Source organism: Phalacrocorax carbo, chromosome 7 (genome assembly GCF_963921805.1).
Source record: "Phalacrocorax carbo chromosome 7, bPhaCar2.1, whole genome shotgun sequence".
Lineage (NCBI taxonomy): Eukaryota > Metazoa > Chordata > Aves > Suliformes > Phalacrocoracidae > Phalacrocorax > Phalacrocorax carbo.
In genome coordinates, this window is record NC_087519.1 from 6,377,234 (window position 1) to 6,402,531 (window position 25,298).

Consider the following 25,298-nt stretch of genomic DNA (forward strand, 5'->3'; position numbering starts at 1 on the left):
AGGGACCCTAAGCTGACCGAGGATCAAAACAGAGTAGCCAAATTGCTGATATAGAAAGCCCTGAGGGAAGGTGGCGTGTGGGTCTGGCAGAGGCAGCCAGGCTTCCCATCCATGGTATCAATCCAAAATCAGGGAGCACAGCCCTGTAGTCCATAGCTGCAAAATGCAGCTGCCTCAGGGAGCAGGAGAAACCCATACATTTGCTGAAGCAGGGGTATGGCATCTATGTTTGCAGAGCTGTGTTGTTATTGCTACCCAGACTGGCCAGTTGAAAAGTTGACTTGGTTCTGTTAAACCGCAGACAGGTACTCCACGCCAGAGATGATAAACCGTCAGCCTTCTTCATTTCGCTCTTCCGTCTTGTCTCCTGCTTGCCTTCCTTTTGCAATAATGTAAGAGGTTTTTTCTTGGCTGTCCTCTTCCCCCTTGGAGATCAAACACAGGCTTTGCTGCTGAGTTTCTGAATTTATGTCAAGGAGCAGCTTCTTCTAGCCTCAGTTTCCATTAACAACTAGCTCACAGGAGCTGCATTTCGACCATTTGTTTTGTCTTTTGGCACCAGCTATTTTATGAATGAGAAATGTAGCAAAGGGCAAACAATCAGAAAACTGGTTTCACTGTTCTCTACTTGGTGGGAAGGTCTTTGTAGCCCTTAGGTCTGGCGTTAAAACTTACAAACTCTACACTTGTAACTGTTGTGTAAAAAGCTGTTGTTGCCCTTAAAACTAGTTATTGGAGTTGAAAGATAAATATTATTCCATATCATATTGAATAAAATATATTATATCACAGGTGATAGAGACAGATTGTCTCAATAAATTCTGATACTGTATTCGGAGGAAAAGTGGCAATAAAAATGCTGATGACTTGACACAGAGAGAATATTGAATGTCATTAACATGTTATTTCCTCTGTTCTGGTATCACTGTCATGTTCTTCCCAGTTCTCTAATCTCTATCAGTTGTGGGCTTTTTTTTTTTTTTTTTTTTTTGGCTTTGCTTGTTTGAATGAGAAAAATGACATTTTTTCAGTCCTTTAAATTAACCACTACTTGAGGAATGATTAGAGATAGGAAGTGACATCTTCAAATATAGAAATTAAAACACAGTTTGATATTTAACAGTATGCTATGTATGGGCTCAAGAGGAATCCTTAAGACTGTCACTATCATCTGATAGTTGATTACGACAGTCATAGCCATCTGCATAGTGATAAGAGCAGTGTCTTGCTTTTATAAAATGCTTTGAAAGCGCTTAATGAAGGTAGTTGTTGCTGTTCATTTACAGAAGGGGAAACTGAGGGATGGTGAGGTAAAGTGAGTCACTCAAGGTCATTTGCTAGTCCAGTGGCAGAGCCAGATTCCTGTGATGTGTCCTACCTCTACCCAGCTCTACTATTGCTGTGAAACTTGATTTATTGCACACTGCAGCCACTTTTCCCAACCCATGCTAAACTGTACCTGCTGGAGCCACAGCCCAGCAAGTTTTCAATTGTTCTTACTAGAGATACTTCTGGTTTTATTTCCTGCTCCTGTCTAGATACGGACTACCTCTCTAAATACATATACTTCACAATGAGGGTTGCATAGCTGAGAACATATTTGTGTACAGTTATGAAATGAGCCCTCTAGGAAAAATAGCAATAATACCTGTCTTCATCGCCTTTCCCCAAACCAGAATAAACCCACAGCTTTTCAGAAAGCCTGAATCTGCCCAGGCATTCTCATTCTGTCACTCTGTGCCAGAAAGCCTGTTGTGATAGCCCTACGGGCAACTCGGATCAGCTTGTACCAAAGAGCATTTGGATCACGTGGATTGTTTGGCATCCTCATGAGAGAATATGCTGCTGGCCTTGAATGATAGCAATTAAAGGTGCAAAGAAGTCATCTGTCTATTTGCTAGGGCCAGTGTCTAGTCTGGTCTCCTACTGTAATCTTGTGCTTTATCCACAACTAATTCTAAATGACTCCAGGAATAACCACCACTTCCATTACAGGACCATTTCATGCACTGTTATAGTTTATTGTCAGATGGTTTTCAGCAATTAAATTCTAAATTGATTTCACAGTTGCACATGCTGCTTCTGTTATTTATTTTGGTCTTCACCTGTCCGAGGGAATGGGGTGCCTCTGCCTCTTCATAAGTAGATGCTGCTGCAGAGCTGAATGGAATATTTTAAGTGCCTGAAAAATAGACTTTTAGTTAGAAATAGTGTGCGAGGCAGGTATAACAGAGTTTAATTCTCGCAAATCCTCAGCAATAATACTGACGGATTTTGAAAAGGGAAAAATACCACAGATCTTTTGCTAAGTGTCACAGTGCCTACATTTTTCGATTTGTTCTGGTGTCCTGTAGGAAGACGCATTATTTCTCAACATAGAACAGAAGATGGAATTAACTCCCTGGTACAGCTGCGTTACTGCTCTGCTATTCATTTCTTGACTCAGCTCAAGTGCCTACAGGTCCTATCCTGCGAAGTTAATGGGAACCTTTCTGATAAGGCAGATATGGGGCCAATAAACCATAACAACTTTATGCCTCAATTTACCCAGGTGTAAAATGGGAATAAAATTCCTCATGTTTTGTAAGGCACTATTGAAAAAGCAAAAGGAGCTGTGGAGTAAAGCTACAGAGTAAAATACTATCAGTACTTTAACCCTCAACTCTTTCAAACAGGTGCTGAGTACAAATCAGAACCCTAATAAAGTTCGCCTGTACTCAGCGTCTCCTCTTTCACCTAGGCTGCATGCTGGAGTATTTGCAAAGCTTCCTTTTCTTCTCTCTCTCTTTTTTATTTTTGTTTGTTTTGCTTTTTTTTAACCTATGCTGGGAATTCGGAAACCATTCTGGTTTTAGGTGATAGCGTATGTCCTTTTTCTCGCAGAAAGTGTTCTCCAGGCCAAGATCGGCTTCAGGGCAGTTACGTTAGTGACAGGGAAAAAAGAGATATTCGTACCATCTTGGCACCACGTCATTATTATCATGCAAGCAGTTCCCCTTTTTTATTAACATATAAAGAGAATGACTGAATTTTGCAAAGCAGGACTCTTAATCTCCAGGATCAGATTCTTCATGGCAAGGAGGGGGTGTAAAAGTTTCTCTCTTGCTCTGTCTCTTCATGGCGCATGGTCCCAGCTGTATGACTCCATTCATGAATATGCATGAAATCAGATATGACATTGCCCTGCTCCCATTAATAATCTTGTCATCTGACTTGTGCAGCATTAAGCTTCAGCCCGTGGCTCCTCATAGCGAATGCAGCCTGAAGGAAAGGGAGGGAGGGGAGGAAAAAAAAAGACCATGCCTTTTTTATTGGGATTAAGTGCTTGAAAATTTTGGCAGGGGGTTGCCAGGAGAGTAAGGGGAGGGAGCGAAAGAGAGAGAGACACACACAGGGACAGAGAGACGAGAAATCCTCTATGAATGTGTTGGCTTGTTAGAAGCCCAAAGCGGTGGGTGTAATGGTATGCGAGCTGACCTTGAATATAGCCACTGTGGGTTGCCCCAGCTTTTTGTAAAAGAAGCATTTGCAGCAGAGGTTTGGATTTCAGGCTTTGCAGTCATCAATCATCTCAGCCTATTCTCCTCTTTGACAGCTCTGTACAAGGCCTGACATTTGACACCCAGGACCCCAGGACTTACACAGAGGCACAAGCTGAGGCCCTGGGGAGGAGATAGGGAACTGGGGGAGAAAAAAAAAAATCACAACAGGAGAGACATTTTTCTTTATTTTTTTTTTTTTAAAGAAGCCACAAAAGAAGCTACAAAACAAATTGTAAATGTAATAGGAATTGATTTAACAGAAGAACATCACATTGAATTCTGTTCCCTGCGTTGTGCAGTTCATGTTGATAAGGCTGATCTGAAGAGGTGGCAGAAGAAAGGCAAGCTGAGAGGGCTTTGGGGAAGCAAGACGAGGCTCACACCTTCGTTTCTGCAAACCCTGGGGTTGACAACCTGCAAAAGTTTTATTCCATTTTAAGGCAGTTATCCTGTGCTTGAGAAATTCCAGTTCAGGCCAAGTGGACTGACTAATTCTGTGAGACTCATGGACCTGTTGGAGGGCAGGATGGACCTAAGCCAGTTGCCCAGACTAAATTTCAGCAAACTTAGTTACAAAACCAAGTGTCTGGGTTGCAGTTCTGGGGGCACTGGGGGTCTAAAGTATGTGAAAGAAAAGCAGATATGACTTGTTAAAGTAGATAAATGTTTTGGATTAAACCTTTTTGTCCAAGTCAGTGCTTACTTGGGCTGACAAGTTTTAACAGTTACAATCTTTTTAACATAGTGTTTTTTGTCTTTCAGAACACAAATATGACAGCATCATTCTGACCCAAGACTTTTTTATTTTGTGAGCCCATCCTTTGTTTTTGCATTAAGAAAAAAGGATGCCCAGGCCCAAATTAAACTTTTTCATTCTATCTGCACTGTCTCCTGTCCCTCACACTTGCTTATAATCAATAGCAAGAAAGACAAGTACTGTGTAAACTTTATGTGCTGTTAAACTAGATCCACCACCAGTTTCTCATGAAAGCCATCTATGGCTCACTGCTACCTCCTTAGTCATAAAAAGGGAGGGATTTGGGGTTTTGCAGAGGGAATCTGTTGCAAATGAATTTTGGCCCAAGGAAATTCTTTGTGAGCAGGGACAATCAAAGACGTGAGCATAAGTGTGCAGGAAAGGACAGAGCGAAGTGTTTTTCCTCGACATTTAACTCTGCAGAGGCACATGGCATATTTAAACTGATCTAGAAACAGCTGATGAAGACTATCCTCTTTACTGTAACTTTGGATTCAACTTGGAGGTATGTATCTAGCCTGCAAATTTTGCTGACACAGGAGGTCAGGTTAAACACTCTGGATGATTTTCCGATAATGTCAGGCTGTCCCTCAAGAAGAGTTTTGTGCATGGGATGGTTTATTTGAAAAACTAGCGCCCCTCTTCAGGAATTTCCCATACATTGGCTTTGATCTGTTGTGCATTTTTTAATCTTTTGCTTTGACTATTTGCCGTGTGTAAGCTGTGATTTCACCGCCTGAGTCGATGCGCACGTTGTGCAGTGCTGTTTCTGTTTCCGGTGTGGATGACTGAAAGGCATAGAGATAAATGAAAAGTTTGAGTATGTCATTTCTGAAACAAACATTCAGAGAGCGCTTCCAGAGTATTTAGCAAACTTTTGTTTTCCATAAACAAAACTGCTTGCTCCAATGAACCTTCCTGGAAAAGGGTCACGAATGATGTCAAAGTGAATTAGTGGCTTTTTACGTGAATGAATGTTTGCAAACATTGTTCTGCTGTCCTGTTTCAAACTAGTAATTACAGTTGCAGCTCTGCATAAGGAAAACCCCAAGCCCACTGTATGGGACACACATTTACTGCCTGCAGGGGTTAGGATGAATATTTTTCCCTCCCCCACCCACAGACTGAGCTAAGTGCTCTGCGGATTGTGAGTGTTGCCTTCCTCTGAAGTATCAGGGTTTAGCCACTGCTGGAGGCATGATACCAAACTTGATGGACCAATAGTCTGATTCAATATGGCAATTCCTCTGCTTCTTGTATTTTTCAAACTGGCTTCTGTGTGCACATGCTGAAGTGGATGATTTATCGCCTACTCTGAGATACGCTCTTGCATAGAAAAGGGCAGGATCAAGCACATTTGCTGTGTTTGTGTGTATGTGCATATGTGTCTAGAGAGAGACAGATATGAAACAGCTGATCAGTATTGTTTTCTTTCTCCACTCTGCATTTAACCCAGTGTGTGACTCTCCTTTAACTGGCTGCTTTTGCATTTCCAACTTTTCATTCAGTGGTGCATATGTTTCCAGGCTTTCTGCTTTTCCAGTTGGCATTCAGGGTAAAAGACAGAGTTAGAGGATAAGGATCTGTGCTTTGGATGTTTATTTCCTTCACTACTTTTCCGATCCAAGGAAAATCCCACCAACAACTTTCCAGACTCTAAACCTGACACTTGAGTTTCCTAATTATTTTTTTTCCCAGTTCTGCACTCAAAATGAGGAATTTGCAATATTAGAAATGAGAAGCCTTTATCTATTGGGAAATCCTTTGATCCATAAAATAAAATAGGGTTGTGGGTTGGGTTTTTTTCCCCTCATCTGTAAGTTTTTGAAAAAGATTTAGTTTAGCTTAGATGGAAAGACCTGAAAACAGAAGTTTGAAAATGTCACCCTGGGTGAAATTATTATTTTTAAAGCAATGAGTGAGGTGCCATTATGGCCCACTGCCATAAATTTATTTTTGTGGCAAAGCTTCAGATTCCTCTGTTAGAGACCTGAAGGCAGAAACATGCGCTGCTGGTGGTAGCACACCTATTGGCAACGTCAGGGTTGTTCTCCAGGCTCTTCCACCCCTGGTTCAGTTACAAAAAGACACAATCATCCATCCCTTGAGGCTGTTCAAGAAAGAGGGAGTGTCTCCCATCTAAAAGTACAAGAAGAAACCACAGGCTGGGTGCAGAAATCCTGGAGGGCAGTCCTTTGGCCTGTTACGCAGCAGTGCCTCAATACCTTTACTTCTTGTTAATCTATTATGCTTCTGATCTACATCCAGTATCTTCACCTGATTCCTGTCTTTTCATGCCCTCCTTGTCTGCAGGATTATTAGGCTGCTATATTTGTTTATGTAGTCCTCAGCTATGTACTTTTTAAAATTTGGAGTGCTGGTAATAAGTTCAATAAGGAGACCCCTATCAAATCCCTAAATATCCATTGGAAGGTCGCAAAGAGGAAGCAGCTGTCATTGTCCATGAGCCTATTTCATGGTTTTATGTCCAGGCCATGAAGAACTTGATGGATTTGCTTTGAGTTTTTATGTTTGTTTTGAAATCAGAACTCCAGCTATAAATGTACAAACAGACATGAAAAGGAATGGAAGACAAGCACTCCACTGGACTACAACTAGCATCAGATGTACCGCACACAAAGAACAGGAGAAAATAATGCATGCAGTGCAAATGAAATGAGTGAAAGTGAAGAGTATTATGGTCTGCCGTGTACCTGATTCTAAAGAGACTACTTTAAAAATATTAGTAAAAAGTGGTAGGAATTGTCTAGCATTTAAATTCCTTAACCGAGACACAAAAGCTCAGGCAAAACACAAATCAAAGTATAACTCCTTGCCTTCAACAGAATACGGTGAGAACCAATATGTTGTTGTGTAGTACATCATAAATATCTAGAGATAAACACTGGAGACCAAAAGAAGAAAGGATGGATCATTTTTATTTTACCTCCTTTTTGTTGCCTTTTTTACTATTTCAGTTATGTTTTGCTCTATAAAAATGATTATTATTCTCCTCATACCACCACTATTGATGTGAAATTATTGCGTAAGTGAGGACTATGGGATCCATTTCAACAGAGAGGCAGCCTTGTTCTAGGTGCTATGGAGACTGGTGAATGAAGAGTCCTCACGCTGGTGATGAGCACGGAGAGAAGTATTTGTGAAACCAGATTGATAATTCATCTGCAAACAGACCAATGTGACTTTCCCTCTCAGGTCCCCAAAATGTAATAACTGCAGCTGTATTCAGCTTCATTCAAAAGATTGCATCCTTTTCCCTCGCGCATGGGTGGGCACTTCATGATGCTAAATAGGACATTTTGACTGCTCATATCTGTACCTTGGGGCCTACCAGATCTGAGGGCAACGTAGTGCCTGCTCATTTGACTTGCACAGCTGCAAAGCTTCCAGCACAAATGCTACCCGAACGCTTCTGCGTGGGGGTTGGATGTGATGGCACACTGCTCAGCTGAAGAGGAAAAATAGAAAGACAACAAACTCCCATGCCTTAGTGGAGTGAGCCACCCTCCCCAAGCCTATGAGATTAAAGCAATGGATTTTCAAGTACTTCTTCAGAGTGACTAATTTATATGGATATCAAGGATTCAGTTGGAGAATTAAAAAAAAGTAGCTAGGGGAAAATATGATGCTCTTTAAGTCCCAGTGGTATGCCACATTCATTTTACTAGAGAGTTTATTCTTTAGTACTTTCATGGATTGACATGAGGGAGGAATTCACATGTCAGGACAGATAAAATCTCCCTCCTGCCAAAGGAGTCTATTCAGACATGCATGTTAGTAGGTTGATAACTTATTCTGTATTGCAGAGGACTCAAAGATAGACATTTCTCCTTTTATCTCCATCTCTGCGCTCCCTGCATACTAAAGATATGGGGAAACAGCAAGATACATCTTAACTAGCCCTCTCAGAGAGGAGCGACTTTTCCTAGTCCATGCCAAGAGATGAAAACTTAAAGGAATAAGGTGTCACACAGACTAATAGTAAATATATTAGCAATGTTTATGCGCATAATTTGAGCCCTGTGTGAATATTGTTTAAAAAAATACAAACCCTGGACTTTGTGGTTAATTTTTTTGCCAAGGAAAATGCACAGTATTGCAATGCTGTTGTTTCATGTTACTCTGCTAGAGGGGTGGGGAGTAGGTTGAGAAAGATGGGGGACCACAACAAGTAAAACACGTTGAAGAATCCATCCTTGACATGCTTTCCAAATACTGATGAAACCTTTGTGTTTTTCTAAAAGATAGTCCCATTCTCCTCCTAAAGACTGGGGAATTGAGTCAAACAACTTTATTCCTTGACCAGAGCAGTGGAGGTACGTCTCCTCTTTAATCTGGAATTAAAATTCAGAAATGTTTTGTCTTATGCTTAAGCTGATAATCTCCATTAGATATATTTTTTATTTTCTGGGGCTATGAAATGGCATAATTTTAGGGAAACTGGTTATTTAAGAGTATTAAATTATGTGGGTATCATTACTAAGGAGCCCTGTTTAGAAAATGGAGGATGAAGATCCTCTATAGTATAGCTCAGAGCACCTCCAAACTGCCGTCCTGGCGGTAAGACCTTTTTGTCTCCCTCCTTTTCCTTCCAGTAATGACACTGGGAGAATAGCCTCCTTCACTGGGCACTGTGGGGCTAAACTGGTGGGTATGAAATAAAGCAGACATACTAGGAGTTTCTCTGAACTTTCTCTTGTCCTTCCAGCTATGTTCCCAAAAGCGATTCTTCTTATTTTTAAGCAGCTCATATACATAGACTGAGATTAAAGTGGTTTAGAAAGCGTTATATATAGATGTGTATACATACCTCAGATGTTTGCCTAGATGTATCTTATCTGAACTTCTGCATGTATCTAATTTTCCCAGGCTTGAACCATGGTTTGTGTAAATTGGTGTTGTGTCACTGTCTTTGAGTGAGCTTATTTACGTCAGCTCTGGAATTAGCCCCCTGTATCCCAGCCAGGACTTAGCTGCAAGAGTCAAAATAACATGGATACGTACTGTTTTCCTGTTATCTCTAGCCTCTCTAAAAACAGAAGCTATTAGAAATATTGTGAGAAAACTATCTTGCAGGATTTGCTCCCCACTTAAGAGTTTTAGTTAGATATCTGGCAAGAATGTGCAGTTACACCAATCCCTAAACTTCAGCATAGTTTTCTTTGGCTTAGTAGTAATTCATTTTGATTTGCATCCCTTAGCTTTGAGCTTTGAAATCATAATTTCAGAGAACTTGAGACAACACTTTTTTTCTTTTGCCCCACCATTTTCATGTATTTCCAAGTTGCCTAAATGGAGAAACGTAACAAGAGAAAATCTTCATGAAAATTACCCCTACCATTTTTTTTTTCTCTCTGGGGAATACAGTCTATACTGTGGTCCTTTCTAGAGAATGCTGTAATTCTACTAAGGCCTAGTCCAACATGCTTCTTTTTGGAAGTAAAAAGATTTTCCCAGACAAGACTCAGTGAAGTAATGACTCAGAGGCATGACAGACCAAATGGACTATTTGTTTCATATTAATTATTAATGTGGTGTTGTCACTAATGATAATACATAATGACACATCTTCCAATGAATTTTCCTCTATTTGTGTGTCACTTAATATGAGAGTGACTCTCTTTAGACTATAGAAGATGACATCTCAGCATGGATAATTATTCATAAAAAGGTAAGAAAAGGGGTACAATTGGGTAATGTAAGTGACCAATTTAAATTCAGTTGTACATCATACAAATTCCATACATTTCCCACTTCATTTATAGAATAATTTTTTCCTTTTGTTATTGACCAACAAATACATTATTTAATGTTTTAAGAATATTTTTGACAAATATTTCAGAAAGGTGAGCTCAGAACTATGATTTCAAATTTGAATTGTTCTTTTCTGATGATCTTCCTGTGATTTACAACCATTTCCCATCAGAAAGTTCTCTCCTGCTTTATGTCAATGAAATTTGGGGCACAGTTTCATCCCTACGGAGCGCACCTGCCTTGTGTCCTTTGTGAAGGGAGATTAGTCTCTAGCTTTGAGAATTTGTTGCCTGTTGGCTATCTTCACCGTAAAGCCAACCAAAAGGTTCTGTGAGTTTCTAGGTAGACTTGCTTGGAGATTTGTAAAATGATTTTGATCTTGGATCTGAGCCTGCCATTAAAGTGCTTGTCTTGCCTTGACCACTGTAATTTTAGAAAGCTGACCCTTCTCCCTTGCAATCTACACAGTGTTTTTAGTCTAATGCAGAATTTTCCTCCTCTGCAGGTGGGAAGGGAATATCCATCATTTTCAGATGTGGACATATGATCCAGGAGGCAATTGAAGGTATTTTGGAATCATATGGTTTGCCTTATGGATTTGGACTGGTCAAGAGAGATTTGCCTGAAATCCTTGAGGGAGCGTGGCACCTCACTGACTCGAGAGGCATTTTAAAATAAAACCTGAAGTTAAATGCATTTTATAGGGAGGCTTAAAACTTCTAAAATATAAATCTAAAATATTTATACGTGGGCTGCAATGGAACAGAAGTTACGACCTCATATGTGAATGTCTAGGATTTGTTTTTTCCTTCCACCAGCCCACCTGGAATGACTTTAGCTTTCAGCTTTACCTCAGGCTGTACCCAGGTTAGCTTCTAGTGACTTATGACTCCATCAATCTGCACAGATATGTGCTGTACTCCTTCAAGGGAAGTAGTTCATCTTCTATATGACTGCATCTCCACCTCTTCCAAAGTTCAAAGAACCCAGGACAATTGCTTATTCGAACGGGCTTCCAGTGAGTATAGAAGATGTTCTCCCCGCCTTCCTGTGCGAATCAGGACTTTCTGGTGAACTTTGATAGAGACAAAAACTTTCAGAGTAATCCATCCCCTGTTGAACTAGAAAGACATGTGATGACGGTGATGAAATATCAGGTGAGATTGCTCACTATGTTTTAAGGAGCTTTGAACTAGAAATGGATCAATTTAGAGCTCTTTTCTGAAGTCAGAGGAGCACATTTTTTACGATCCATTTCCCATGAACTAACAACTGTTCCCTATCCAGCAGACAGTTTACTTGTAGCTATTTTGACTTGCATTATTCCACTTAATGAAGATAAACATAAGTCAGACACAGGAAAGCCACAGAATGACTATGAATGGGAAGTGTTCCAAGTATTCAGCATTTACTCGACAAAATTGGCCAGTAATTCTTTTTGCTTTTCACTGGGGATAAAAATCCCTGAAAGATAATCATCATCATTGTTTGAACTAATATAGCATTTTTATCCAGCGATCTGAGAACACTTCCCAGACATTAACTGGACTAAGAACAGCCTTGAAATTAGATTCATACTATTTAAAATACCTGTTTTACAGACAGACAAACTCACAGGTCACCTAGAGGTACCATGACTTCCCATGGGTCATAGAGTCAGAAGAGTACAGAAGATTTCTGACTACCATTTCTGTGGTTTCGGTGACATTGCAAAGGATGCTTAATATTGCTTATTCGAGTTGCTTAAATTATTCATATTGCAGCAACTTTTGGCATGAATATTTTTTTCTGCTTACGTGCAGCTTTTTAAAAAATTGATTCTTTTTTAGTAATTATTTGCATGGCTGTACACCAGCACATTTCATCCTATAAACTGTTCTTGTTTTTAATGCTCAGGATTGTTAACTGGCAGATGATTAGTAACCTAGACCACGTTATTTTTTCTTCCTCTTGATTGGATTACTGTAACTGGTTTTGAGCCAGAGAAGAACGAACATCAAATACTCAATTCATGCAAGACTACCTTTGTGGGAATATAGCCACTTCCCTGGTAGGAATATCTTTTCTCCAAACCTTTATCTGAACAAAAACTACTTGCCTGTATGTTTCCATAAAGCAAATAGTAGAATGGCACGAGCATGGCTGGAACAAATGTTCAGAATGAAGATGGGTGCTCACAGATGCTGTAGTTCACCCAGTTCCAGTGACTGTACAATTAATAGGTGATGGTGAACTGACATAAGTAGAGAAATGCACTGGAAGCAAACCAATGCACTCACAGCTTCTCATAATTTTTCCACATGCTACGGTCTTCAGTCATCAGATGATGACTTAGGGCAATTTTGTTTCTTTATTTGTAGATCCATGGTTTTAAAAGTTACCTAGTCTTCTCCTGCTTGTGTTCCACTAATAACAATAAGTAGACTGTGATGTTCACACTGAAATCATTTGCCCAGACAGGCTAAATAGCTCATGCCCTTCCGTGCACTATACCCTACAAACAGCACCATATGGTTAATTTTTAAGCCAACTGATCAAGTGCTTAATAACGCAGAGGCTGGGGGGATGAGGAGGGGAAATGTCGTCCATAGAAGTAATTGTTCTGGTGGGCTTCATCTCTTAACCCTTTGTAGTGTGGCACGAACAAATCCATGAAATGGAGCTTTGACTAATCAGACGAGAGGTGGAGATAAAGGTAGGCATCAACCTGTGGGCCAAACGCAACAAAAATATTATTTAGGCGTTACACTGGGATAATTATTGATTTATAGATACAGTGGGTAGAACACTGATCTGGGGATTAGGGTGTCCAGTTTTTATTCTTGATCTTGTCTTATTTTGCTGTCTGACCTTGAACACTTCACTTTCCCCTTCTATTTTATCCACGCATCTTTGGGCTAACGTGCCTGCAGAGCATAACCATGTTGATCAGGGCGTGCCCTTCCAAAAATACATTTGCAGATTCTGCCTCTACAATTTGTATGAACCTGGACCTGAATTGGAACAAGCAGGTTCCTTGAATTGCAGCAGCACACATGTTGACATAAAACTGGAATAATTTAATGGGGCAGGTCTCAGTGTTTTAATTAGATAGCGCAAACTACTTCTTTATTCTTTCACATAAAGTTAGATTTGAAGCAGATGATCAAAATTTATTTATGCATGCATTCAAACAAGGCAACATTGTAACTGAGAAAGCTTAAAGTTTGGTTTTAAAAAAACCAACAATGTTATTTGGGAAATGAAGTCATCTGCAGAAAAAATACCGACACAGCAACAAAGCAGTCTTCCAATTCCTGTGTTTTTGGGTTACAGCATGCCGTCTTTAGTATTTATTTCCCTAAGAGCTTGCCTTTTTTTTTTAACAGATGTATACTCCTTTCATTGGTGTTTATTTAAAATCCTGCCAATATATCTGAAATCAGCACATACTGAATGTTGATGCACCACCTTGCCTAATTGACTTAGCTGGAAAATAAACAGAGAAAGGCTATTTTAGCAGCAAACTGGTTGATACAGCTACTCGTTCCCTACCTTTATCTATGTACCACACAAGCAGACAAGTACTAGCACCCGATAGCATGGACACAAGGTTGCTACACACGTTTTCTGCAGTCTTTAGCATTTTAGGGACAAACTGGATGTTGGTGACACTGTCGTCCTCTGGATCAGAAGAATAACATTTTTATCTCTGCTGCCCTAAAACCTTGATAACACCATCAGAGCTTATTAAAAGTTATTATTTTAAAAACAATAGGTTCCTGAATATTCACAGTGAGTAAGGATTGTAAGGCTATTCACGCAATGTGAATAATTTGCTGCTAATAATATTGACACTCAATCTGTCTGCAAAATGTCTCTGTTAGCAGGAAACAATCACACTGAGAGGTGTTAGGAAGACTTTGCAGTGGAGTGGCAGAGTGAAGCAATTAAAAACTGGTTGGAAAATGTATTTGAAGTTTGAAAAAAATTATTTTTCTGCCTTTTTAATATGCAATATTAGAAATTAATTAGTAATGTATTATTAAAGAGAAAAATTTTCTTCTAGTTTTGCTGCTTTTTTTTTTTTTTAAGAACAAAAACAAACAAAAAAACCAACCCCAAAAGAGGCAGAAAATAAAGCATTCCCACAAAAAAGAAAAAAAAAAAAAGTAAATTTCTGACACGGCTTTAGCAGAAAGGCATAAAGGGGCCATAATGAAATTGATATTTCAGTTTCATGTAGGATGTGCTCTTTTCACACAAATCTTAGTTTTGACATGATCTTTTGGTCAACTTTTCACCAAATAAAATTATTATTCCTGAGAAAATATTTAGCAGATGAAAATGGGCCTTTTCATTTGAGTTCGGTTAGGAACTGATACATCTTTTTGAATGAATACTTTGGGGGTTTTGCATTAAAGATTTTCTATCACATATTTCAGAAGTTAATATTTATTTTTGCTAATTTAGCACAAAGGTTACTTCTCTGAAGCTGTTTTTGAACTCTTATCCATCATAGCAGGGTTTTAAATGACTACAGATTTTTGCCATTGATATAAAAGTGTCTTAGTGTATTTATGCTACACATGTCCTTTATTAGAACAGGATTTTTATATCATATCATTAAAAAAGAATATAAAATAATACAGTGACAAAATATGGATTTTTCATATGTCTTTGCTCAGGAAGAATTTTTAACATTACGAGTAAATCAAAAATAGAATGCAGTAAAGAAGAGCCATGGCATTATACCTGATATGGAAGATCCTGATTACGTTAGAACTTTTAGCCTATTTAAACAAAAAAGTTTTCTGTGTGTTATTGATTATGGCTCAGAATTTTTTTGTAATAATTTTATTTTATTTTTTATTAACTTTGCCTGATAAAAGAATTCCGTTTTTAACCCAGTCATTAGGTGTACAGACAATTTAGTTTGGGGTTTGGTTTTTTTTTTCAATAATGCTCCAGTTTGGCATATTGTGTATTTGCTTACTGCTGGCTTGCTCACAGGTACCATATACCACTCCTGCTGTACTCTTACCTTACCTTAGCCAGTGAATTAGGACATTTTTAATGGTTGTTCATGTTAGATACTCTGAGACAACATGCATTGTCAGACAAAATAAAATCCATGTCCTAGAGAATCATTTCTAAGTCATACTCACATTAACTACTCAGATATTTAGACTTGTTGTGTGCATTATATACATGTTAAATAAGAAGGGAAGCATGAGAGGAAAAGGAATAATTCTGCAGTATCAGTTTTCTAGAGCTAAGAATTGAGGCAGAAGAGTTAGGAAAACCCAAAAAGCTTTCCTAATTGTAAGCTAAAAGGCAGAAAACTCTTGGGTTGAGCTAACAAGAGGAATAGAAAGCTTTGCTGAACAGAATGACACTCCTGAATAGCTTAAATTTACGATCATCACATGAGTAAATCTCCCATTGATTCTGAACTGAAATGACTCAGAGTTGGTGGCTTCAAAGCCGTCTCCTCCGAGCTGAATGGTGGCTCTGAAGATATACCTGTGTTTGAAACTTGCTTTGAACACATGGGCATGCAGCAGCCAGATAGGAGAAAATTGGATTCCATCAGGAAATGACCAGTGCAAGAGGAGGTTATGAGTTTATTAACCTGATGAATAAAAAAAGTAAATATTTGGTGTAAAACCTGTCAGAGGTTACACTTGTAAAACTTCTAATTCAGCTATTTCCTCTTATAGCTGTCAAAATATGTCTGGGATAAGTTAATACAACATTACATATTTCAGAAGCTTTTGCTCTAACCTGAAGTTCAATAATTTTTTTCCAGCAAGTTTTTTCCTTCCTCGCCAACTTGTCTTATCAACAGCCTACCTTTTTGTCTGCAGGCTGGCTTCTCAACTGTTTATTTCCATAGCTATAATCTTTGCTCTGCACTTTCAAAAAGCTTTCAAAATACTTAGAAGCAATCCTCAAAACAATATCAACCTGATGGGCCGAATGCCACGTGAATAATTACTGATGGACTTAAGGAATAAGTTTTGCTCATGGACTGGAGTCTCGCTGGCGTCTCTGCAGCCTGTCTCCGCTGTTTAATAGCATTTCTGGAGAAGGCTAGAGAGGCAGTTGTGGCCCTGATACAAATTTCAACTGAAGGAGGCAATAGGTAGAAAAGCAGAGCAAAGGAGCACCAGATAACAGTTGCCCCCTGCCTTTGCTACCCTCACATGAGTCAAATGACAATATTTTACTACGAAAATTGAAGACACTGGACAACCTTTGCCTGAAAAATTTTCAGCACTGAGGAAGAAAAAAATATTGCTGGAGAAGATTTTTTTTATTAAAAACCAGGTACATCATGTTAAATGGTTCTGTAGTCTCTCCCTTTCTCTCACATTTTGCCCTCTGCATGGAGAAGGATTTATCTCATATGTTGCAAAAAAAGTCACCTCTCTGTAACCTACAGTTCATTCAATCAAGGCTTAGCGTAAATAATCAGTATGGAAAACACCAATCGGCTTTGAAGAGCCCCTGGATTTAGGAGGAATACACTGCTCATGTCTGTGGAACTCCTCTGGGAAGCAAAGAAAGGAGAATGTGTCTTGATTTACACTGCCCTATTTCTCAGATCTGCCAGCCTTTCTGCTCTGTCCACTTCACTACCGTCAGATGCTGTGAGACAAGCATATGGTGTTTACTTCTCTGACTGACATCTCTCTGGTTTTCCTCACTCCTCAAGAGAATCCTCTCTTGCCAAGTCAATTTGCAAGGGCTTGGATGTAGCCATGGCCCTCTGGTCGGGATCCAAACTATTCCTCATTTTCCCTTGGCAAATATCGGTAGAGGACAGTCTCCCCCCTCCCTACAAAATCAGTGTTTCATGGAGGGAAACTCAAATCCAAAGAGCAGCCTGACCCTGTGTGTCCTTCTGTACCTCATTCATTTAGGGCCATACGAAGATGCCACCTGGAGACTGCAGCAGCTCCCTGTGCTGCCCCTGTGAGTGTGGAGCCTGGGGGCTGGAGGGGAGTGGAGCAGCCTGGGTCTCAGGTGAGGGACCGCTAGGAAAGCCTTGCCAAAGGGCTCTGGACAGACACTGGCACTGCTGCTGCAGCTGATGAAGTCTGAAATGAAGAAGAGGTGCCAAGCAAAGGATTTGCATTTGCTGTAGGTTGTGAAGCTTAAATGAAGCTTGGCTTGGGAGGAGTTTTAATATCCCAGGGAGTCCCCCTCCCCACTTAGAGACACAAGCTGGACATGTTTTGGGATGAAAATTTAAAAAAACCCTGAACTCCAGCCTCTTTAAGGTCGACTTCTTGTGCTTTATTTTTTTCTTTTCCTCCTTCTATCTCCTCCCTCCTTCTCTCCTCCCTCCCTCCTTCCCTTCCTCCTTCCCTCTCTCCCTGCCTCCCTCCAACACTTTCATCTGGTGGCAATGGCATCTTTATCACTCTTATCAGGTCCCATGTTCTTGGCTGTCCTTTTGAAGTGTGATTTCCTGCGTCTTGTGGTCAAGAAAGGATACTGGGCACTGCAGGTTTCCTGTCGCTTTTCCTCTGTATCTACAAGTTTGCTTCGCTTTCCTTCCTGTTTTTCTGTTTCATTTGTTTGTGCTTGCCTTTGCTGTCCAAACCTGCCTCTCTCCCTCAGACAGGTCCCCCCCCACGCATAGATCATTATCAGTCATCTATTTTTCTTCTCCAGCATCTCAGAGTGGTCTTTCCCTTTTCCTATTGTTCCTCATCCTTTCTATCCTTCCTTCCTTCTTCTTTCATCTGTTTCTTAAGCTTTTATATTCAACTCTTTGATTTTGACTCATGTTTTCTGATCTTTCTAAGATGTTCTTTAGGCTTGTCTTAGACCCTTGACTAAACTGGAGAAAAGCCTGAAAATGAACCAGATGTTCCTTTGGGATTTTGTCCAAAGCATACTAGAGTCAGAAGCAACACTAATCGACTCAATGGGATTTAGGGCAAACTCCCTGTTCTTGCATCTCCTGAACATTTGCTTGTCTTTCCAGCTCTCTTCTGATGGCAGTTTGCAATCTTTGACATGTTATTAGTTTGAAGAAAGATCTTCACAGAAAGATTATCTTTTTTTTTTTATTAAGAAAAAGAAGGCTCTGAAGAGATATTTAGCTTTCACAACCAGTAAATGCAATCCAATATTTCACTACAGGCTCCAAATCTGTGTTGGGATTTTCCAAATCTATGATGTATGAAATAATTCAGATGGTAAAACATTATTCAGGGGCTTCCCAATTATTCCCACAATACCTGTTTGGGAGACTGAATAGCGCTGAGGCTGTTTTCTCTGATTTTAAGCAGGTTTTTACTTTCCACAGGGAGGTGGCGGTTCAGTTAAAAAACCCCACAGCCATGAGTTTAGGCTTTCTCATGTACCAGCGCTTTCTGAGTGCATCCAGGCACAGGAGGAGTGAGGAAAACTTAATTTCAGCCACAATGCTGATATTTGGCAAACGAGTGGTTTTACGGTGCTTCATGCAGCTCTGTTATTTATTTATTTATTCTTACAGATAAAGCACAGTGACTTAATGGGTGAGCTGGGCTATCACATTAACTTCTGTATCCAGCTGGGCACAGATTTGCATCCTGCTGCCACTGGGCAGGGTAGGATCTAAGCTTGCTTGCTGGGTACAGTGTAGCGCTCATACCCAGCTGAGCTGTAGCTTACCAGGGGATACTTCCTCTCTTGGAGATACAAATGGCAGCTGCTTTAGGCAATAGGAGAAGGCCTTGGCATATCCCTGCTCTGTCAGGGAACATACTGTACTTCGCTCTCACCAGATGCTCATGGTGCATTATCATCCCGTTTTCACTCTAGGAATCATTGGCTGAAAAAGCACTAGTAAGGCTGGGGTTGAAGTGAATACATATTTTATAACATGAGTTTATTGCAGCCTTTAAAATCTGATCTGAATCAATATCCTCCTATCCTAAGAAGACTTTCTTCTGAACTTTCTGTGTTATTTCATTCCAATAAACTGACATGCTTAATATCATGAATATATCAAGTCTTTGCTTCTCCCTTATCTTTAGAAAGAAAAAAAAGAGGGTGAATGATTCTGGAAAGTTTTTTTCTCCTTCATTTAATTGTTATTAAACTATAGAAAAAGAAGTGCAAGAACAAGGGGAAAGGAAAAAGAAAATCGGAAAAAAAGGAACAAATAAAATGGAATCAAAACTTCTGATTCCAGCTTAAATGCCTTCCCTCCTTTGACAGATAGCAGAGCCCGTGAAGAGTTATTCTGTAAGATAACACAGTCAGCATGGAGGAAAGCTGAAAGACTCTCTTTTAAATAGGACAGTGGATTGCTGGGTGTTTTCAGGCCGTGAGTCTTTTCTGTTGTTGTTGTAGCTGTGTAGCAGCGCAAGACAAAAGGGGACATTGCAGCTTTCGAGCTTTCAGGACTGGGGGCTGAGGAGGAAAGGAGAGAAGAGCATGATTGATGGAGTTCTGGTTGGCTTATAAAGGGCAGCCGGGAGTGCAGGGAAATAATCAGGGAAAAGGGCGTCCCGTACTGGCTCTCTCAGAGGGGAGAAATGAATCCTGCACCTCTGCATTATTAAGTTGTCAGGCGGGCTGATGATGAAAATCTGAAGGTCAGGCATAACAAGAAGCACCTTATGGGGAGATCATGACCTTTCTGGAAGTGCTACACTCATGTTTATCTGCACCTAACCCTTATCCACAATTCTTCATTTGATAAGAACACTGGGAGAAGGGACAGGGAAGGGGGGAGGGAGAGGGAAGTCCTCATCATATGTATAAGCAGTGTGTGAAATTAGGCTTCCTGTGAAACTGATTGTGGATGCTCAATTCACAGTGAAAGATAATAAACCAAAAGGACACACGAGGGATGCAGGCAGAAATTGTTCACTACAGTGGAACTCAATAAAGGGAACAAGAGCTTTCCTAAATGACAAATTTGGTACAGCGGTGCTAAAATCAGGATTCTCCCTGGCACCACTGCAGCAATTTGCTCTCAGCTCTACCACTTTTTATTTACTTTGGAAGTCCTAATAATGTTAGAGAGTGGCTTTTTCATCTATTTATTTATTTATTTCTCCCAAGCAATGTTTATTCTTTAACTGCTTACTTTAAACCAAAGAGTCAAGGTGAAGGACAATGAAACGTTAGATTCCAATTGATTTTTCCTCTTTAGTTTCCATATCAGAAATGAGTATAAATATAAATATATTCCAGGGTTAGATGCCTGTCCTGTGCGTGCCTTATTGACTGCTTTAATAAATGTCATGACCCCTTCTGCACGCATGTGCACACACAAACTCACACATGCTTGCAATCAAATAGGTAGAGGCATTGCTTGGATATAAATGCAGTAATGATGGCAATCACACTGAAAATATTCCAAACCTAAATCTGCTTTTAGAATGTGATAATAAGCATTTTATTTCACCCCAATTTACAGCATCTTGGTTTTACTTTTCAAATCCTTGAAGTATTTAAAACATGACAAAGTACACGTGTGGAAAAGCGAAGTCAAACAAGACTTCATAATTATTGCAATATATTCAGTTTTCATGCATAATCCTTTAAATTAGCGATACAATATATCACCTCTACTGCCACTAGAGGCTAATGCACCTCTATTGAAAGCTATGTTAAGGAAAATTATGTCCTATCTTGAAAAGGCACATAACCTTCCAAAATATTAAATGACAGTAGGTTCCGATCCTGTAATTCTTGCATACTCAAGTAGCCTCATTAGCCTTGATTTTCTTACATCAATGGACAATAACCTATTAACTTTAATGGATTTACTAATACACATTGATGTGAGATCAGAATCAGTACCTTTGGGACATCTTATTTAAGGATTACCAGACCAGCAGGAAAAGAAATATAATATACAAACTAATGAATACTTTTATTAGATGAGTAGTATTATACTGGAACCCATCAACTGCCTTTAAAATGACTCTTTAATGAAGAGGTGACACTGAAAAATACTACATTGTCGATACAGCACATAATGAACCTTCTGTATCACATAAAAATGAAAGAAAGGTTTTCTATTTCTATTGTTTAAGTGATCCAATTTATCTAATTTTACTCCTCTGGCCTCCCATGTGCTTCCTATCGCTATGGTTTACAGACTGTTTTTGGTATCCCATTAAAAAGCAACAACAACCAATAATGCCTGCGTATTGTGCCGTGACTTTAATCTTCCAGTCTGGTACTAATCCATGGTGGAGGTTGATACAACTTATTGCTGAGGAAACTAGGGCATGGGAAACGAAGTGACTTGGCCAGAATCACTGAGAGGACTAGTGATAGACCCTAGGTCATCTGGAATTAAATCTGGCGGCCTCCTCATTTTTAACTTTTTTCATTAGGTAAAACAGTACTTTTAAAAAGGTGGAGCTGAACCATGATTTCGTTTTCAGTCTAGGCTTTGGGACTGATTTGGTGGAGTAGTCATATGCCCTTGCAGAATTCAGCAGAAATCCTTGTGGAACAAACTGTTATTTAGGGTGAACAAGGGCTGCAGAAGGCAGGCTGAATCTTAGCTCCATTGCAAATCCCTTTTGACTAGCAATATTTGCAGTAGGTTTTGAATGTGAAAGCCCGTGGGGTGTAAAAATATATTTTGAAGGTCATTGTGTGGGGAGATTTGCCTCCAAGCAACCAAGCCTATGAACCACTCCAGTTTTTCTACACAATGGCGAACCTCTCAGAATTTCAAGGGAAATGGGGATTGCTAGGAGATTGGTCTTTTCAGATTACTTGGCCATTCCCAAAACTTTGCCTTCATAACCAAGCCTCTGCATCCACTGTGATGTGATCATCATGGGAAAATAAATATATCTTGGCTCATGCGTATTCGCTCAACAGTGTACTTGTTTTAAGTCCCTTTTTGCTAACCAGCCCCCATTTCCATGAAACGTAAGCATCTGTGAGACTGTGAGAGATTTTATTATCTTTCAAGACTTTTTTCCTCCTCCTCCTGTCATCAGAATTGAAACTGGCTGATAGATGAGACAAAGAGGCATGATCTCATAACATGGTTTGTTAGAAATGGAAGCTAACAGATAATCTGTGTAAAAACTGTTGGCCAAATCAGATTTTCTTACAGATTTCAGAACTGCATTCTTTTATAAGTTTATACAACACTTTCTTGTTATTGCCTACCTTAAAATCTCATGCCAGATATTACTAAAAATCAGCTCTTGGTTTTTTTTTCTTTTGTGTTACTAGAATACATTGTAATGTTGATACTACTTAGGAAGGGTTTGACTGTCAAGTATCCATACTGGGAGCATCTTTTGAAAAAATTTGGAGCCAATAAAGCAGGGTAAGATACTGATGTTAGAAAAACCTACAACCAACCCATCCCCAAACACAAAAGACCTTAATTTTTTGCAGTGCAGAAGACAAAACTAATGAAAAAAGAAAGCTACTTAATAGTTGCTGGTCAGAGGTGGTAAGTCCTATGGTCGATCTTAAACCTAACAAGACTGAGCTAAAGAATAAAGAGGCCTTTTTCTTCACAGCATCCAGAAGAATGAGTGATGATTTCCAGTTGAACAACTTGAAAATTAGATCTGGCTAGAACTCAGTGGGCAAGTTTGCCTTACATAATGGATTATTCTTAGGCCAAATGCAGCTTTCCTCGAAGTAAACGGAAATATTTTCACTGACTTAAAAAAAATTTGATTCAGGTGTGTCTATATATTAAGCTATGTAAAGTTCTGGAAAATCAACGAATGGGCATTTATGTGGCTATTTGTAGTGGCTTTGAAGCTCTTTTAGGGACCACAAAAATGACCTCAGCTTTTTGTTCAAAGCTGAGGTTTCATAACCTGTTAGTCAATAAACATGGAGAGAAACTTTTTATACTGTCCCCCAAAATACTAGATACATTTAAAAATAGCTCCTGAGAAAGGTGTGCCACCTACCATTTCCGCTGTTGTTTTTCAGCTACACAAAGCATTACTATACTGCTTCAGTGATGGCTATTTTTCCTTTGTTTACAAAGCCTACATTTTAAAGTGTGATAATCCCCTGAACTCAATGCAAATCTCAGAGGGCTGAAAGCTGGCACAGGAGATGCCAGTTCAGGTGTGGTGCTCTCTTCAAAGCATGATAGAAGTCATGGCTAAGTTATAGGGTGGCAGATGCACACACATCACTTGACCAAGCTGCAGCTAAAAATGGCTTAATATCAAAACACAACAGTTTACAAGCAGGCAGTTAACCCTTCATATGGGCCAGGTCCCTGTTGTGAATAAGGAGGGACAAACCTGATGGAGGAGACTTATTTTCCCATACATTTCTTTCACAAAACATAAAAAGAAAAAACCCATCAGTTCCTTGTTTCCTCTTTTCACTTCTTAAATCTCTTCATCTCCAGTCTTCCTATTACTCTTGCCAGTCCATTCCTTCTCCCTCATAATTTCTTCTCTTGTTGATGGTGTTTCCACCCATGTGGTTGCTGCTAGTTTAACTTTTCAAGGAGTCAGCAACTGCTGTTTGTGTTATGCTCCTCACTACAGAGGTTCCTTATGCACTATGGCCTCAGTCTTGGAAATCTGTGGCCTCAATTTTCTTTTTGGTTCTTTTTCCATAGTCAACAAAACTGTATAAAGACATTCAAATTGAAAACACTATTGCTATTTGTGCATGGGGTGAAATTCTATACATTTCTGCCAGGAGAGTAAACATCAAAAAGGCAAGAATATTTAAGGAAAAATGCTAAAGACTGTGTTGCCTTTTGAGTTTCCATGGTACTTATTCTCTACTATGCTTTTCTGTATGGAGGAAGTTTTCTATCACGGAGCTTTTACTCTCTGTTAACTAGATAAAAAAATTTAGACAGCTTAGCTTTTTGTTTGTGTATCTGCTAACTACACAGAAGTGAGGGTGACCACAGGTTGTGAGTTAATACCAGGTATGTAGTTAATGTTGTCAGTCACCTGTACGTTGGGTCAACGACCAGCATTTGTTCTTTAGGGAGTAGCTGCTAACCTTGGAAAATGGTTTGGTTGTTTCACCATGGTGTTCTTTTCCAGCATGTACAATCGGGATGTTTCTTGTAAGGAAAACCAACAAGAAGTATTCTACTGGAGACAACGTTCATTTAGGTTACAAATACCCTGGAAAACATTATCTGAGTATTGGGCTTGCCTGGGACAATTCAGGGCACTTCAGGGAATAGTTTAAGACTTGGTGTGATAATGACTTTTGGGTTCCAGGAATCTGAAATTGTTTCAGTGGAAACATTTCCTTAAATTGGAAGTTCTTCAGTGTAGGGACCAATCTTCAGATTTTGGGAAGGCACACGTGGACAGAATTAGAGCATTAAGTTGAACAGAATTCTAACAAAAGAGATTAATCTTATATCCCTTATGGGGACCCTTTACCTGGATTTACCAGTCCATTTGGCTGCGGGACACAGAAATCCTGTGCCAATTTTCAAAATAACTATAACTTCTATAATTTTTTTTTCCTAAATGGACTACAATATTAACTGTGTCATTTTTTCCTCATGCCATTTCCGAGATGAGATCTTACTCATAGCCACAGCTCCAGTTAGTGGCAGTGTTTGGATTAGAGTTTCATGCCAATGTCATACAGAGACTGACATAAATACCAAAGAGAGGAAATTTGGATTAGACATAAGCAAATATAAACAGAGACTATATCATAAACTACTCCAAAATCACACCCACTCCTTCAGAGCTTACTCATTAGAAACCTGTCTGACTTTAGCTTCTATAGTTGAAATGAACACGGGAATTTGTACAATACTGTCTCATGGAAGAAAATTAGTTCCTGGCCATCCTTAGAGGGGTGGAATAGTTTAAGCAGCAGTTTCATTATAGTGGTTTTACTGGGCATTATTTTTACTGTGGAAAGTCCTTTAAAATTAATGGGAATTGATTTCAGTGGCCTTTGACATATTACTGAAAATAATATGGCAAAATGCAACCTTTTCCCTCTTACTGCTACGTAAAGGCTTTAACTGGGAAAGCAGTTTACAATGGTGCCCCCATGTAAGGCTTTATTCAAAAGATTTTACGCTTGATAACATCTGAGCCATAGGAGCTGTATGTGGGGCTTAGCATCTTAGCAGCTGCAATTCTTAATCCTGATTCCGTTGCCTCCATATTAAAAGCTCCATGGTCACAGGACACCAGCTTTGGCCATTCTACATTGTCATTCATTCCTCCCCCCCACACGCGTGCCTGCCCATATAGGAAAATGAGTTTACAACC

General features: G+C 39.5%; 1 long non-coding RNA gene across 1 annotated transcript in view; it reads left to right on the plus strand.

Moving 5' to 3' along the window:
- The first annotated feature begins 12,619 nt into the window (after positions 1 to 12,619).
- The window catches only part of LOC135314268 (uncharacterized), a 170,406-nt gene continuing 157,727 nt past the window's right edge, over positions 12,620 to 25,298 (plus strand). The window contains exon 1 of the long non-coding RNA XR_010373722.1: positions 12,620 to 12,769. This is a non-coding gene — a long non-coding RNA (uncharacterized LOC135314268). The remainder of the gene's footprint in view (positions 12,770 to 25,298) is intronic.